Source organism: Macrotis lagotis, chromosome 5, assembly GCF_037893015.1.
Source record: "Macrotis lagotis isolate mMagLag1 chromosome 5, bilby.v1.9.chrom.fasta, whole genome shotgun sequence".
NCBI lineage: Eukaryota > Metazoa > Chordata > Mammalia > Peramelemorphia > Peramelidae > Macrotis > Macrotis lagotis.
In genome coordinates this window covers 78,495,956-78,512,943 of record NC_133662.1, presented here as the reverse complement: position 1 = coordinate 78,512,943, position 16,988 = coordinate 78,495,956, and the positions used below count along the sequence as shown (strand labels likewise).

Below are 16,988 nucleotides of genomic sequence, written 5' to 3'. Positions count from 1 at the left end.
TTGTTACAGTAGATTTTCTTTTGAAATTATTTGTACATTTATATATTCCCCCAAAAATGTAATTTCATTTTCAAAAATTGTTGAACATCTCAGATTACTACAATTTTTTTCAGATGATCTCAATTATTTTTAGTTTTGGGGGTTTGTTTTCTTTTGAAAGGAAAATTGTGATGTACTTAACCAAGTAAATAATAGGGAGAAGAAAAAGATGTTAAGGTATTTTTGAATTCCATAAAAAGACAATTTTGAATTTATAAACTTTATATTTACTCCAAGAATTTTGATGATATAGGTCACCTCTACAATGAATCTATATTAATTGGTGGTGAAGGGAGCAGATTGTGAATGCATTGAGATTTACCACATCCATACTAAAATTTGACCTTGCTTACACATACTACATTAATCCCTGTACTGCATTCAGTGTCACTTGGAATGAAATCAACATAATATTCTTGCTTTTATTGACTTTTATTTCAACTCTTGTTTTCATTGAAAGAAGTAGATATGGTTTTTTGCAAGAGTTATATATGAAAATAATTTTATAAATTATTTAATTCCTATCTCCCAGTGAGGCATAAGCAGTAGTCTGATGGCTCACTTCTACTCTGGCAAGTCATTTGTTAAATTTTTACTATAAGCATTTGCCCCTCAGAAAGCAGCAAATTCTACAATTCAAGACTTAATTTATTAATTTGCTGATTTATCAATTTAAATGAAGGAAAAACTGTTAAAAAATTAAAATTAAATTTAAAAATACATCATATGTACACTTGTTTCTCAGAGATCTTATTATAAAAACATTTATCAGCATACTATATGCACAGCCCATGGTTTAAAAAAGGTGTTTTAATATCTTATCATGTGCATCCCTTCCACTCAAACCTCACCAATTTTGTGGGCATTTTAAAGTACCAGGAAAAGATTTAATATGACTTTCAGGAATATGGGTATGGTAAGAATACCTTTCTATGGTTTTCTTATTTTCTCCATGTCTCTCCTTCCTTGTCTCAGAATTCTCTCATAATACATAACATTTCTCAAGAAGTAATTGTTTATGGATATCTTTGGTGGCTCCCGAAAAGTCATATTCAGGTTCAAGATATTGTTTCAATTAGCATGTTTTTAAAACTGCAATTCATGAACTAAATTTCACACTTCTTTTTACTAGCCCAAACCTGAGGTATTAATTAGAAGCAAAAGCATATAATAACTAAGCAGTAAGAAAAATAACAAGGAAGAAAACATACCCCCCCAAAATAAACACATTTTTTTCTCTGATTCTCATGCTACCTGTGAGAGAAATAATGCTCATAACAGGAACAACTCATCCTCCTATGGTTTTGTTTTAGTTCAAAAATGACTCTACCTCTAAAGTTTCTTTGTATTTCTGGCAATATCATCTCTGGAGTACTTTCTTGGATTTCCAACTCTTATTTCTCCCAGAATCGCTATCGATTTGCTTCTGTATTTGTAAGTTTTTATTGTTCATTGACTTGGTATTATTTCTAAAGTTTTTATTCATCATACCCACAGCTACCCTCTTCCTGTTGGCACTTTTTTTTACATTTTATCTTCTTTTTCAGGAAAAAGTGGGAGTATTATAGAGTTAGACCAGGAAGGATCTCAGAGATTATCTGATGCAACAGATGAGAAAACTGAGCCCATGAGGACATAGTTGCTCAAGGTTGCATACTTAGTATGGCAAATACAGAATTCAAACTCTACCTCCAAATCAAATAGTTCAAGTCTGGCACTCCCTCCACTGAATCACACTTTCTCCTATGCAAGCTTGAAGTTTTGTTTCAGATGAGAACTTTTTTTCTGATTCCTTTCATTATGCAGAGCCATAAATATTACCTTGGAGCTTCATTAATTATATTGGAAAGGTTGCCTGACTCCCCATTCCTGTATTCTTAAAGCTTCTACCCCTGAAATTCTGCACTTTCCTTAAATACAAACTAGAGGCTTCACAGAAATTAAAGACACTAGATAGATGTGGTATCAAATTATGAGAGGGGGCTCAACATCACTTTGGTTGGCATCTTCAAAAAATTGATCTATAATGTTCCTCAAATCAGAATACAACTCTGATTTTTCTTCCCTAAATACATTAGGTTTTTCTTGTCCAGTCTGAAATTCCCCTGTTATTTTTCAATAAATAAACAAACATTTATGGAGCAAGTATATCTAGCACTGTCCTTGATGTGGCAAATAATATAATCTGAAAGGCCAGATCCTTCATATACATAGTAGGACATTATACATAAAGACAATTGGAATTATTGATAAGTATCATTGAAGGTTGCCCCTTATTCTAAATGGATTTTATCAACTCTACCCCCACCAGTCTTATTGAGTGTCATATTTATTTATTTATTTGTTTGTTTGTTTGTTTGTTTGCTTATTTGCTTATTTATTTATTTCTCTGTTAGAGATTTTGACTTTATCTTTCTCAGTATGAATCCCTATAATTTATGAGCTATTCAGTTATTGAACTATTGCAGTTCAGCTGCGTCTGGGGAGCAATTATAGGTTAAACTTCATCTTTCTAGGACAGACAATGACAGTGACCCAGTGTGAAGTTTAATTTCCCTGTATGAGTGAATATGTCTATGGAAATTTTCTATTATTCAATAGATGCTATAGTTAGGGTAACTGAGCGTAAGGTTCTGCTTCCATTCCTTCAAATCCCAGAATCTAACTTGCACATGTGAAATAAAAGAAATATGAGCTTTTTCTGTCCTCCATCATTTAATCATCTTGGGAAAATGACTTGATAATATGAAAAATGTCAGTAATATTGTATATCAAGGATGTGAAGTATATTTCTCTTTAAGCATGAAGAAGATCCTCAGCTTCTAAATGAATGGGCATCTAGGGATTATAGAAAATAAGTCATTCTTAAAAGAACAATATCCCTTTGAAGAGGAAGGGAAATAATCAATCATGAAAAACAAGCAATGATAAGAATTGACTGCTGATTAATTAGTTTCGAGTTTGTCTACTATATAAAGTCATCAATCTTAGCTGCTTCAGATCCTTTTGTCTCATTTTTGTGAATAGAGTTGTCAAGTGAGGCAGACAGTGATGTATGTTGTGAGTGTTGCTCCAGTTCAAACATGTCTCCAGTTCAAAGCATCAAAAAGCTAAAACCTAGGTTGTCTCTTAGATCAAAATAAATTGACCTCTTTTGCTGGCTATTGAAGGAACTGGATTCTCTTTGAGTCATATTGCCTTCCACATTATCCCATCCATACATGGCTACAGGAACTCCTTTTTAAGGGTGGAGCTTAAGGCATCCATTAGAGAGTAAACTAAAAAGAGACAGAGAAAATGGTAAGTGCATCCACATGCATCCACACACAATTCTTAGCCTCTAGCGCTATGTTCTAGATTTCTTTCTCCAAATCATAATCAACTGACAATTCAATGTCTCATTAATTATTACCTTGCAAAAATTATTGAATCAGACCTAATATAAGCCTTAAGTTTAAAGGGGAAATATAAAATGCATTACATAAATTCCCCCCAAAAATGATATTTTTGCAATTAAAAGATAAATTTACACCAAAATATAGACCACATTCACTCTCCATTATGACCAACTAATCTTAGATCTCCTCACATACAGTATTACCTATTCCCCATTCCTTTACACTGGCTGTTCCTCATGCATGGAATACACTCCTTCTTCACTTCAACCTTCTAGAATATCAAATTTCCTTCAAAACTCAACTCAAATACTATCATCTGCTGCTAGGATTAGTGTTTCTTTCTTTCCCTCCCCATTTTTATTCAATCATTTCAGTCCTGTCTGACTCTTCATGACCACATTTTGGGTTTTCTTGGCAAAGAAAATTACATTGTATGTATTTCATATAGATATTGTGTGTGTGTGTGTGTGTGCATGTGTGTGTGTGTGTGTAATACACATACATAATGAGAGAGATTAGACCTGTGATTTCATTTGAATAGGGAACTCTGGGGTGGGGGGAGAATTTCCTTTTATAATTTCCTGCAGCATCCTCTCTGCAACTTAAAAAGTTGTCATTTATGATTTACCCAAAACCACATTACCAGTGTGTTTCAGAAACCTGGTCTTCCTGTCTTCAAATATTCAAATAGCCTTCTCTAGGCACTAGCTGATGGTGCCTAACATACAGCTTTATACATACATACACACACACACACACACACACACACACACACACACACACACACATATGTGTGGAGTACCTAAGAGATACAGTGGATAGAGCACTGACCTTGGAGTCAGGAGGATGAGAATTCAAATCCAACTTTAGACAACTGAAATTATTAGTTGTATGACCTTGGGAAAGTCACTTAATCCTGAAAAACTCATATCCAAGTCATCTCCAGTTGTCCTGATTCACATCTGGCCATTGGACCTAGATGGCTCTGGAGGAGAAAGTAAGACTGGTGAGTTAACACAATATCCCCTCCCTCAAATCCAATTCACTTGTTTATCATGATATCATCTCCCTGATGTCATGATCTTCTTTGAGAACAAAGAACAAACATTACATACATATATATATGCATTGTATTTATGCATAAAAAATGAGAGGGCTGGCCAATTGGCAGCCAATTTCTAGAGTCTGCATATTACCTGCCTGGTTTTTAATACATTACATGGAAACCTGGGATGTCTTGTTCTATTCATGACTAGACTGAGGGGCCTCTGCTCTAGGGTGCCAGAGTTTTCTGACTTTAGAGTCAAGAAGACTGATAACCAAGCTTATATTAAGTTTGCATACAAAAGGATGGATAAGACTTTGACCCTTGTGGAAACCAATGAGAGAAGGAGATTACAGGGCATGATGGATGTTTCAGGAGAGAAGGCAACTAAGACTAGAATCTTAGCCATAGCACCACTATCCCTATGCACATGGACCTCTACCTCATATGTGTGTATACACACACACACACACACACACACACACACACACATATATATATATATATATATATATATATATATATATAAAATAAGTGATATTTATAAAAGATTTTGAGTTTCACAAAGTACTGATCTCAGGGAAAAAAAACCATGAGGCTGGGCATAGACCTGTAATCCTTGCTACTGGAGAGATGAAGGCTGATGGATTGCTCAAGCTGAGAAGTAGCAAGTAGCTGAATTAAATCCTGCACAAATACAGTGAGCCCCTAAACTGCTGTTCATTCTTCATTCTCAAAAAGGACAAAAAGGACAAATGACATCAGTAAAATGGTGTCTTGACTTGCAAACAACTTGGATTTAAGTGAGACATGGCTGTTATCAGAGTCCAGTGACAGAGTCCAAGGTCATCAACTGCATCCTGACTTTTGTCTTGCCATTGGATTGATGTTCTGAAAGAGAGTGAGGCTGACAACATTGCCTCACTTAAATTCAGTTCATTTTGGGGAGGACCTGAGGAGCCTCAGGCACTGGAAACACACTAGCTGTGCGGCCTTGGGCAAGTCACTTAACCCCATTGCCCCTCAAAAAATAAAAATAAAAACAAAAGTCAATTTATGAGTAAATCAAGATATTGTCTGTGATGTCACTGGTCCTCTTCGAAAATGAAGGATGAATAACAATAGGCAAGGATACAAATTAGAAGAGGCACTGCTTGCCTCATAGGAATATTATCAAAAAAAAAGAACAGTTTTGTAAGTAACAAAATGTTAAATGTAGATCATAAGGTTTAAACCTGGAAAAGACTCAGTGTCATCTAACCCAATCTCCTGCTTTTACTTAGGAGGAAACTGAGACTCAGAAAGGAAAAGCTTGTGGTAACATAGCTTCTTACGAAGCAGAGCTGGTATTAGAACTCTGGTTTTCTTCAGACTTGAGTGCTTCTGTTCACTGCATTACATATAAATATATATATTTAGGGGCAGTGAGGTGGCACAGTGGATAAGAGTACCAGCCCTGGAGTCAGGAGGACCTGAGTTCAAACCCACCCTCAGATACTCAATAAATACCTAGCTGTGTGACCTTGGGCAAATCACTTAACCCCAACTGCCTTTCAAAAAAAAAACAAAAATAGTGATATTTAAAATAAATGTTATTCCAGAAACCATCAATAAAACCTTTATTTCATGGCCCATAAGAAACTTTAAGCATTACAAATATCAGAGGAAGAACAAGAAAGATACTTCTATTTCTACATAAACCAAATAGACAAGGCAGCAGAGCAACAGATGTGGAGAGGGAAAAAAACAACCATTCAAATGCAACATACTCTTTATGCAAAACATGTGGGTCTTATTATAGCTGATCACAGTCAATGAATGGTCGGCCAGAGTACTGGAAAGATTTCAACTTCTGAAAATAAATTATAGACATTTGTTTCAATCCACAGTCCAAGGCTAGAGCTAATGGAGTTTGAATTTCTGATCAAATGGGGCAATAATCCTTACCAAAGACTAAGCAACATTTTTATAACTTGTCTGAAAAACTTCTCCAAATGTCTATATGAAGAATATTGGACTTTAAAGCTAGAACAGTTGGTCACTTACTAACCCTGAAACTCAAAATCAATTTTTCATCTAAAATATAATGATATTGAAAATTTTGATACTTCCTCACAGGGGTGATGTAAGGAAAGTGCTTTGTAAAATTTAAAGTTGTGGTGTAAATCTGAGCTATTATTACTAATATCTTTCATCTGGAATGCTTTGTTTCATTCTCCTGTCAACTACTTTGGAATCTTAATATCATTCTCATTCTATTTGTTGCTATCTCTTGTGGTTGCTCTCTCCTCCAACTTTCTTCTAATTTTTTTCCTCTCTCCTCTCTCCCCCTCTCTATATCTCCATTGTTTTCTCTCTCCCCTTTCTGTCTCTCTCTATTCTTCTCTCTTCCCATCTTTTCCTCCCTTCCTTCACTCTCTCTTGCCCTCTTCATCCTTTCTCCCTCATTTGTTCTTTCCCTTTTCCCCCCTCTCCAACTCCATTCTTCATTCATCTTCTTTTCCTCTCAACCTAACTTTATTTTCATCTGTCTTTCCCTCCTTTTCTTCCTCCATCTCTTTTCCTGTCTCTCTTTCCCCTCTCCCTTTTCCTCTGTCTCCAACTGCCTGTTTGTATCTTTGTCTATTTCTCTCTGTGTTTTTGTCTATCTCTCTGTCTCATTTTCCCATTTCTGTTTCTCTCTCTCCTTCACTCCTTCTCTCTCCCCCTCTCTCCTTGTCCTCCTTCCTATTCCCCACTCTCAACTGAGAATTCTTGAAACCAAAGCAAAATTTTGAAGTAGGCCATTCATTCAGCAAATATTTATTGCTTGCCTTCTTTGTGCAAAATATTGTTGCTTCAGGGGAAGTAAAAATGAGTAAAGAATGGAAGGAGATTGAACCAAATCTGTCTTTTGAATCTTTCCATCTGTATGTTTGCCCTCCGCATCTACTCTCATTGTGCCTTCCTTCCAAACCCTCTGCTAAGGTTAGTCTAGGTCTCCTATTCCTGCAACACATCTCAGTATTTCCTTCTTTTCGTTGACAGTCTCAGAGATACTCTGAATTCTGGTCCCACTCACCTGCCCAAAATTTACTTGTTCCCATTTCCATTTCCTTGGAACCCCCTCTTAATGATAAAGGAACTAATAATCATAGATGATGTTGGATATTAATGAATAAAAACTGGTAGGATGTTTAGACAAAAGTATGATTAACAGCAGAACTCACAGACCACAAGAAAAAATTTTGGACCATGGAAGACATTACTTCTCAGATAAGCGTCTTCTGAGACTGGCCCTGCTAAAGATCCCCCCATGTATCCCCTCAAAAAAATGAAATTGTAAGCCCTAAACTTCTTCATATGTGATCTTGTAACATTTCTCCTCTGTTACACATACACACATACACATACACACACACACACACACACACACACACAGAGGCAAGGGGAGGTTATAGAGATATTAAAGGTGAGGTGCTAAGTATAGAGGGGTGTATTTTTCTAAATGTCAGCTGTCAGGAATCAATAATTGGAAGAAATTGGCAAGGGAAATCAGGTTGTAGGCTAGATCAACATATATACATGCAGGGAGGAAGGTTTTTAAGAGCCAGGCTGCCTCAAAGAATCGCACTGATCTCTCAACACTCCTCTGAATAATGGCATGAACTGTGAATTTCCTTACACTTCCAACTGGGAACAAGATTTCTAGTTCTCCATCACATGGAGGGGTCTTATTATTTATATTCAAGTCCATTGTTCTTGCTCTTTCCCAACTCTTCTTCTTCTGTTCATTCTGTAAACCTCAAAGGCATCAATTACTATTTAGTGGTTCATGGTGATGTTCCAGTGGGTTTGAGCAAAACATTCTTTAATGATGCCTTAAGCAGTAAATAATTAAAAAGAATATTATGAGTAAAGATAGGGAAGGGAAAGGAATAAGTATTTAAGTGTTTACTATGTGCCATCTGAAGGCACTGGGCTTAGATTCATCTTCCTGCATTCAAATTCAGCTTCAGATGCTGTGAATCAGACGCTGTGAATCAGAGTAAATAACTTAACCTTGTTTGCCTCCGTTTTCTCATCTATAAAACAAACTGTAAAAGGAAATAGCAAACCACTCCTATCTTTGCCAAGAAAACTCCAAATAAGATCACAAAGACTTGGACATGACTGAACTGACTGAAGAGCAATAAATGTGCCTTATAGATAGTAAAGTAGATAGAGGACTGGGCTTGGAATCAGAAGATTCCTTCTCATGAGTTCAAATCTGACCTCAGACACTAGCTGTCTGACCCTGGGCAAGTCACTTAATCCTTTCTGCCTCAGTTTTCTCATCTATAAAATGAATTGGGAAAAGGAAATTACAAATTACCCCCAGTATATTGGTCAAAGGAAAATCCCAAATAGGGTCATAAAGAGTTGAACACAACTGAAATGACCCAATAACAAGGTTTTACATTCATTTGATCCTTACAACAATCTTGTAAAGTAGATGTGATGATTATTCCCATTTTGCAGTTGAGGAAGTAGAGGCAGTAAGTGACTTGAGGCAGCTAGTTATACAATGTATAGAACAATGGGTCTGAAGTCAGAAAGACCTGAGATAAAAATCAAGTCTTAGATACTTACTAGTTGTATGACTTTGAGCAGGTCACCTAACCTCTGCCTGCCTCAGTTTCCTCAACTATAAAATAAGTATTATGATAACATTCACCTCCTACCATTGTTGGGAGGATCAAATGAAATAATATTGGTAAAGCATTTAGCATACAATCACTTAATAAATATTTGTTTCCTTTTTTCCTTGCCCAGGATCAAGTATCTGAGACCAGATTTCAGTTCAGATCTTCCTAACTCCAAAAAATAGATGAAATTATCCTTGGAGTTTTATAAAATATATTTGTTTCTTGTTGCTGTTGTTTTATTGTTGTCAAAAGGGGGTCAAAGGACAAGTAAATATTTGTAAACCATTTTCTAAAACCATAACTTTTGATATACAGGTTGAATCTCAGGTGTTGGGGATTTGCGAGCATAAAACAACCAAGTTAGAATTCACATTATTCCTGCCACCTAAGGATGAAGACTACAGTTCAAAATTATTATTTCTTGTTAATAAAATTTTTGGAGATAGAAAAAACTATTTTTTTCTTATTGTTCCTCCATGGATTACAAAAACAGAACTGATGAGTTAAACTGATATCAGGAATTTTGAGATAATCTATAATGGGAATTCCTGCACACACCTGTGGTAATATAAGTGCTGCTATTTATAAAGCACATTAAGATTTGCAAAGCACTTTACAAATATTATCTCATTTAATCTTCAAAACAACCCAGGGAGGCAGGTGTAATTATTCTCTCTACTTACAGTATACAAAAGACTATTTGCATTATTCATTACAAAACTAAGAGTTTTAGCTTCCAAGTTAGTGTTATTCTTCTAAGTAGACAATGTAGAAGATGATAGGATACATCAGAAATCTGCTGCTTAGCCATCTTTGGCAAAATAATTAACGTATAGCATCCAGTTTCTGACAGGCTGTTTAGAATTTGCTATCAGGACCAAGGAGGAGGAGAAATACCCTCAACCTTGCCATTACTGGTTTCCAATCAAAACAACTATAGCTTCCAAGAATATGAGTTGAAGATCTAGCATAACACAATATAATGTAACATGATGCAAATAATTTAATGTAATACAATAGTCTTAGATACAATATGGAAATGCATGCTTTATATGTTTACATATGTAAGTACAAATACATAAATACTTTCATTAACAAGAGAGAAGAAATGAATGAAGCATGAAAATAAGAGAATAAAATTAGAATATTCAATAAATAAAAATATACAAAAGGAGAAATTCTAGAAAAGAATGAAAATATTTTTAAATTTTTAAATAAACTATTTAATAAATAAAAGTTGGTTTTTGAAAAGACTAAGAAAAAGAAATAACCCATTAGTTAATTTGATTTTTTCTAATGAAAGAGGAAAACCAAATCACCAAAATCAACAATTAAAAATAGAAATTCATACCTGATGAGGAGGAAATAAGTTTTAAGGAAAGATGTGAACAAATGTATGGCAACAAAACTAAAACATTAAATAAAATGGACAGTCATTTCCAAAAGCATGGCATATTCATATTGGCAGAACAAGAAACATATAATTTGATCTTCCAATCTTGGAAACAGAAATTAAAGAAGATATATTTCAACTCTCAAAAAAATGAACCCAGACCCAAATACCATCTATTTTATCAAGCATTCAAAGAACAATTAATTCCAAATGCACACAAATTTTTCAAAAAATGAGATAGAAGTTATATTACAAGTTCTTTTTAAAAAATAAATATGATCCTGAAACCCAAGTCAAGGAAAGAAGAAATAAAGAAAGAAAATTTTAGATCAATATTTCTAATAAATAATAACACAAAAATATCAAATAAAATATTAGCAAAGAGACTACAGAAATATAATCAAAATATTATTTCATTGTTACCATGTTGAATTTATACCTAATAATGATATTAGCAAAAATAATAAAATCACATGATTAAGTCAGAAGATAAAAAAGTCACCCATTCATATCAAAATACTATTTTTAAAAAGGAATAAAAGTTATTTTTCCTTAATATAGAAAACAATATCCAATAAAGGAAAAATATCTTCCGATATTATTAGATATTATAATGTGATATGTACTAGAAATCCTAGATATAGAAATAAAGCAAAACAAATAAATTAAAGAAACAGGCAGTGGTAAAGGAGGGGAAAAATTATTTCTATTAGCATACAAGATGAAAGAAAATCAATTAAAACAATTTAGAACTTGCATAAATAAGTGAAACCTAAAATTAAAAGTCATAAAATGAATATACATTGACACAGGAAATACCACTACTAGGCATATAACCCCACCCAAAAAAAAGATTTTTAAAAAAAAGGAAAGATATCACAAACAAAAGAACTTATAGTAGCACTTTTTGCAATGGCAAAGGAAAGAAAGTGGGTGATCATCAGTTTAAGAATGAGTGACCCAAAATGTGTTATAGTTGAATTTTATTTTGCCATGAGAAATGAAAAATATGTTAAGAATTCAGAGAAACTTGGGAAAATTTATATGAACTGATGCACAGTATAGGTAAAGGAAACAGTGGGACAATTTACATCATGATGTGTAAAGGAAAAAGATAATGAATAATTTCAGATTCTGAATAAGGTAGTACCTATCTTGACTTCAAAAAGTGATTGGGAAGCAGTTTCTCACATCTCAGGAGAGAGGCAATGGACTATATAAATGCAGTTGACATCATTTTCAGATCTGACCAATATGTTCATTTGTTTTGCCTGACTATATTCATTTTTTAATAAGAGAGAGTGCAATTTGGAGTTGAAATGGATGGAGTAAATAGGAAGTTAAAGTAATAAAATGTAAGAACTTCAAAATATAATTTTTAAAGTTTCTGATAAAAAGATACAAGGTAATCAGAAAAGTGGTAGAGAAAAACAGTCTCAAAAACTTTTTCCAATCATGCTACCATCATTCAGAATATTTCTAGAACTCCTGAAATAGTCTTCAGAAGAAATTTATCAATTATGGAAAAAAATTGGCCAAAATGCTTGATTTATAATTTTATACATGCTATTTTTTACATAAAATGAGTAATTAAATCAATCATCCCACTCTCACTTACAGAAGCTTAATATATGTGTATATGTGTGTGTGCCTACATATATATATAATATACAAATATATATATATATATATATATATATATATAAGCTCTGATACCTTTATCAGATAAGAAAGTTTCTATTGAATCAATCAAAGGCATTAAACTAAAATATACCCTTTGGGTCTTCTAGACTCTATATACTGTGAAACAGACTATGAGAGAAGGTAGGAGGATGTTTGCACCAATTGTTCTATACCTTAATAAATATCCACTTCTAAAAACTAATCAAGTCTGACTTGCTAATTGATATCAACTGATAATCAATAGAAAAAGCACATTGATAAAGGCTCATGAGCAATAGAATTAGGTCATCATCATTTCATACTATCAGGACTCCCTTTAACCTTAAGAGGAAAATAATCAGCCTTTCTCTATCACTCCAGAGCAAGGTGCTGAGACCCCAAAGTATGTATTATATTGGAATCAATCTCTTCTTTCCCAAGACTTCCCTCTATTTTTGTTGCCTTTTCCCTAAAAGTCAATTCCACCCTCAAAAGAAGATTTGCCACTACTACTTGTGTCTTATCACTGCCATTTGGCATCAGAAGCACAGACCTGCTACAAAAGCAAGTCATCCCTTCAAACATTGTCAAGAAAACCAGCTGGCAGCAAAATTTGACTAGCCAAGAGGGGCAATCAAAGAAGGACATCTTAAAAGCAACCTTCAAAATAGATTTAAACAGAACCACATTTTTCATCATTTGCCTTTTCTCCACTCAAAACTTATATAGTCCGGTGATGAGATTACCATCATTGGGTCTCCAACCCTTATTTCCCGGAAGCAAATACAGAAATTTTTTCATCTCCAAGGAAGAGATCTGCTGTTTAAATGGTAAGTTGGGGAGAAGAAATTAGCATTTATGTTTCTACTATGTGCCAGATATTGTGTTGTGCTTTTTTACAAATATTATCTTATTTGCTCCCTCTCAACAAGACCACAAACAGGAGTTCAAAAATCCTAATTTTACACTTGAGGAAACTGAGGCAAAAATTAAGTTAATTGCCCAGGCTATATTTGAACTCAGGTCTTCCTGATTCCAGGCCCTATGCTACTAACTATTGTTAAATATGGAGATGTATGTGTATATAAGCACACATAAATGCATACTTGTATATTTTTGTGTTTGTGCAAATGAATCATTTATGTGCAGATGTATGTTTTATACATGTGTACATACATGCACAATTGTGTGCATGTTTTATAGAAGAATGTATTTATGTAGAGGGAGAGAGAGGGGAGGAGCAGGGACAAAGTAAGTGAGTGAGTGAGAGAGAGAGAGAGAGAGAGAGAGAGAGAGAGAGAGAGAGAGGTGAGTGTGGATGTTTGTATGTACACATCAGAGTCCCTTCCCTATGCATTCTAAGATTCCTCCCTTAATTGACCTTTTATGTAAGTTTCTGAATCAAAGGCTTAGACATCTGCCCAAGTCAGGTCCTCTCTTAGTGTTTCTATGAAAGCAGACAGTATTGAGGAAGGGTGTGTTAGTCTATATTGATCAAGTGATAACAGAAAAGAGTAAAAAACCAAACTACTGTTTATTACTGGGTTAGTAACCTTACTCGGTTAACTATTGAGTAAGCCCCACACTGAGCTCAATGGGCTCCTGTTTGCTCCTATAGCTCTCTCTGAATGTCCTCCTGTCTCTTTTATCAAGTTCTCTCTTATCCAAAGAAAAATAAGATAGTATCATCTCAGAGGAAATTGAAAAGAATATGCTATTTGAAATGTTTTTTTAAAAAAACAGACATTCCCAAAAATGCTGTGAGAATTACAATATCACTGTAGTAAATATACCTCCCAAATGACTATTTTGCAATATATGACATTCATTTGGATGTATAAATTATGACAGGTTAAAAAAATCAGACATTATTTTGTAGTTATATCTTGTGTACACCTTTCAACTGAAACCAGTGATTCCTGTGCCAAAATAGAAAAGATTTAGAAAATGCTCTAAATCCAGCCTAGTTAAAGACTTCAGGGACCAACTGGTCTTGTCTGACAGTTATACATTTATCTCAGAGAAATTGTTTCATTCTCTTTGGAACAAATACCCTAAACTCATAATATCCACATAATGTATTTTTCTCTTTTCCCATTTGTAATCTTCTGGCAATATAAGTTAAAAAGAAAAAAAGGAATTGCTCTTATCATATAAAATTCTGAACAAAGAAATATGCATAGTAATTATGTCTGTTCTGTAAAAGTAAATAATACAAGGTGGAAAAGTTGATCCATAAATATGTAACTTTGTTTATAATGTCAGTTTTTTATGTATTGTCAGTTTTACTGAATTTATTTTATTTCAAAAATATTTGTTATAAGGTATGACTTTGAAAGGAACATGGAGAGATCTGGATGACATAAAAATAAAAATATCATAAAGAGAAAAAAAATATATATATATATATATATATTTCAGCTCTCTTAAAGAAGAGACCAATTACTGGTAGCTCAGTTAAAAGTGTTAAAATGCTTTTACTCTCTGGAGGTCAAAGTGCCCCTATGGCATTTTTAAAAGCATTAAAATCTATGTTTTGCTGACTCTAAGTCTTTATTTTCACTAAGTTATACCTATTATTTCATTATCCTTATAAATTTCTCTTTTTACAGATGAGGAAACTGAGGTACACAACTAAAGGAAGAATTATGGCTGCCTGAGGACAGTGATAGCAATGTCATAGCTACTGTCCATCAAGAAAAAAGGCAGAGGACATAACCAAAACTTCTTTAATATAATGAAGTATCCCAACAGTTAACTTGGAACATAGTAAAATGTGATCCAGATTGTCTCCAGCTTCCATCACTTACCCCTCTTCACCTCTCTTCTCCTTTCCCTCCTTTGGGTCATTGACTCCTCTTGCTTTCACAGACAACATTTTGGATTCATCTTCCACTTAGTCAGCTCACTTCGCCCTGTAATACCGATGCTCAAGTTAATGAAGATTCAGAAATGTCCCTCACCCCCTTCCCAGTCTTACCTTCCCTCTCTCACTCCCATTGGACTAGGAGCTACTCATTATTTTAATTCTTGTTAGATCCATGAAAACATCGGGCTAGGTACTTCTTACACAAGAGTAGAAAAAAATGCTTCCAAAAGTTCTTATCCTGTACAATTCTTCAATAAACCAATAAACATTTGTCAGAGACTATATCAAGTGTTGGGGGAAAACAAAGCCTGAGAATCCTCCTGTAAATCTTCTATAGAAGGTTTACCCAATACATTCAAAGTCTTCTTCTCTAGCTTGGAGGTGTTAGAAAGAGAACAGAGCAGAGGCCAAAATAATACTTGGTCTGTATTTGTTATCTTTCATTCTTACCAATCGACTAAGCTACTGTTCCTTCATACCCTTGAAATGTATCTTTTCTACTTCTCCTACACATCCTTATTGGTAACATCTTGCAAGCTACTTAGGCTTACTATGTGTCTGCTCTGAGTTACTGAAATCTTTGTTTTATCAGTTTCCCAGAAAAGGCAAAGGAATGGGGATGTATTGATTTTATCTTCTTCCGAGATCATACTATTTTATGAGTCATAATGTGATAGGCTCACCAGGAAAAGACAGGCATGACCCTGATATCAGAGGTTTGCAGGCAAGATCTAGGGTACACTTCCAGGACTTCTTACTTTTCTTGCTTGTTTGCTTCAACCCACATAGGATCTGCAAAAATCGGTATCTGACATTTACCAACTAGATCCCTTTATAAATACCTAGGTTCACAAGGTATCTACCATAGATCATATTTTATTTATTCAGCAAAGGACACCAAGTCCAACAAAAAGTCAAGAGAGATTCCCTATCCCAAAGGAACTCGATTTTCTTCCTCCCAGGGACTTAGCCAGTTCCTTTAACTCAAAGTACCTTCCTAAGTACTCCCTCCAAAGACGGAGAGGTCAGACTTTGTTCATTCCCTCATTTCCCCCATGACTCCACTCAGCAAGCATACAAGAGACCCCTGCCACGATCCTCCATTTCCATACATTAGTTCCTAGTTCCTCTCTGTGTGGTCTCTCTAAAAGAACAATGCAATTATTTAACTGGTGGCTTGGTTAAAAATATTAGAACTCTTTTACTCTCTGGTGGTAAAATGTCCCTAGGATATTTGATATTTTCTCTCACTTTTTAACCACTAACTTTCAAAATATAAAATACAAAAGAATTTTCTTAGGTGATTATGGAGTCAATATCCAACTCCCCACCCATTCCCATGTTTTGTCTTACCTCACTGCAATTAAGCTCCTGAAAGTAGGACTATCTTTCCTTTTGCTTTCTATTTGCAAATAGAAAGCTCTTTGCTCAGCTCTTGGCACAGTGCCTATCACATAGTAAAGTTTATTACCAACATTAAATTTTCCTCTAGGACAGTTGTACTAGGTTAATGACTTTTTGAAGAGGAGAGAGAGGGAAGAAGAGACAGAGAGACTACAGCTGCTCTTAGTACTTACATCTGGAACTCAGAAGAAGAGGTTTAAGCCTGTATGAGGACAAAGCTTCCTATTCCCAGTATATTATTGATGTTAAAGAGATGTACTTTTGTAGCAATAGCAATTTAGGATCATTCAAAGTATAATTTCCCAAATGTCAACCAGTCTCATACCTTCCTATGCAATTCAGTCCAATAAATATTCATTACCTACCATATGTGAGATAACATAACAGGCAATAGAAATGTGAAGGCAAGACAATTCCTATCCTCAAAGCTGTGTTCTATTTGGGAAATATGATATATACAAACTTAAGGACTATACCAGGTAAGCAACTCAAAATATGGCATATAGGAAAT

The 16,988-nt window shown here is 34.5% G+C and overlaps 1 long non-coding RNA gene across 2 annotated transcripts in view; it reads right to left on the bottom strand.

The window, feature by feature from the left end:
- Positions 1 to 15,870, bottom strand: part of LOC141487661 (uncharacterized) — a 95,275-nt gene extending 79,405 nt beyond the window's left edge. For both annotated transcript variants that reach the window (XR_012468489.1, XR_012468490.1), the window contains exons 1-4: positions 15,185 to 15,870; positions 15,015 to 15,119; positions 4,269 to 4,422; positions 3,189 to 3,317 (exon numbers count right to left, since the gene is read on the bottom strand). This is a non-coding gene — a long non-coding RNA (uncharacterized LOC141487661). The remainder of the gene's footprint in view (positions 1 to 3,188; positions 3,318 to 4,268; positions 4,423 to 15,014; positions 15,120 to 15,184) is intronic.
- Between the last annotated feature and the right edge of the window lie 1,118 nt (positions 15,871 to 16,988).